Here is a 1,747-nt window from a genome sequence, read left to right as displayed (position 1 = left end):
AATGAATAAGGGTGACTGTGTAACTAAGAAAATATTGCACAATGATAAAGTGCAACTTCCAGAATAGATCATAAAAGCCTCTACCTTGTTCTCCTGGATCAATTGCTCTGGGGCAAACAGTAGCTCTAAAGAGAGATCCATGCAGTAAAAAACGAAGGCCTCCTCCCAAAAGGCCAGCACCACACATAGATATGAGAGTTGAACCATAAAGAAGGCTGAGTACCAAAGAATTGATGCTTTCGAATTGTAGTGCTGGAGAAGACGCTTGAGAGTCCCTTGGACAACAAGGAGATCCAACTAGTCAATCCTAAAGGAAATCAACCCTAATATTCATGGGAAGGGCTGATGAGGAAGCTGAAGCTCCAATACTTTGGCCGCCTGATGCAAATACCTGACTCATTGGAAAAGACCCTAATGCTAGGAAAGACTGAGGGTAGGAGGAGAAGGGCGACAGAGGATGAGATGGCTGGATGGAATTATCGACTCAGTGGACATGAGTTTGAGCAAACTCCAGGAGACAGTGAAGGACAGGGAAACCTGGCGTGCTGATCTTCACAGGGTCGCAAAGAGTCGGACAGGACTAAGCAACAAACTACAAAAAAATGTGTCAGTCACATGTGTGAGCCACCTTGGAAGCAGTTCCTTCAGATGACAGGAGCATTAGCTGGTATCTTCACTGCAACCCCATGAGAGAACCTGAGCCATACCCACTTAGCTGAGTCATTCCCAAATACCCAACCAACAGACACTGTGCAGTTATAAACATTTGTTGTTTTAAACCACTATGTTTTAGGGGCAATTTGTTATACAACAATAGATAATTAATATAAACATCAGCTATGAATCAGTCTTGTCCAAACTAATCAAACCTCAGTCTGATGAGACCTCAAGTCCAACTACCAATTTATAGCAAATACAATAGACAGAAACATTAACTACACCTTGAGAATATAATCAGAAAATCTAGACTGTGAAAACATGTATAGGACAAAAAACTCAGTTTTTTCAACAGATGATGTGCAAGAGGAAGGAAAAAGAGAGGACATTCCCTATTGGTCCAGTGGTCAGGATTCCTCACTTCCATTGCTGGCGGTCAGGTTTGACTCTTTTTTGAGGAGCTAAGATCCCGCAAGTTGCATGGCACAGCCTAAAAACAAAGTGAAGGAAATAGAAGGGCCCACAGATTAGGAGTCTTAAAAGACATTTCAAAAGTAGGTGTAAATAAGGTGAGAACTTTACTTAAATCTTAATCCAAACAGAGGGGGGAAATTATGAAACAATTGGAAATTGGTAGACTGGATATTTGATAACTTTGAGATCAGGGACAGCTTAGGTATAATGGTATTGCTATTTAACTCCTTATTTTGTGGATAAGGGGCTTACCTGGTGGCTCAGACAGTAAAGAATCTGCCTACAATGCAGGAGACTCGGGTTCAGTTCCTGGTCAGGAAGATGCCCTGGAGAATTAAACGGCAACTCACTCCACTATTCTTGCCTGGGCAATCCCATGGACAGAGGAGCCTGGTGAGCTATAGCCCATGGGGTCACAAAGAGTCGGACATGACTGATTGACCAACACTTTCACTCTCACTTGTAGAATTACAAAATTAAATATTTAAGAAATACTATGATGTCTGCAACTTGCTCTCAAATAAAAGTAGAGGGCAGGAGGTCTAGAGGAAACAATACTGACCACAAATTGGTAATTGCTGAATCTGAATAACCATCCTTTTTCTGAAAAAATCCT

The sequence above is a fragment of the Cervus elaphus genome, chromosome 21, assembly GCF_910594005.1.
Source record: "Cervus elaphus chromosome 21, mCerEla1.1, whole genome shotgun sequence".
NCBI lineage: Eukaryota > Metazoa > Chordata > Mammalia > Artiodactyla > Cervidae > Cervus > Cervus elaphus.
This window is presented reverse-complemented; position numbering follows the sequence as displayed.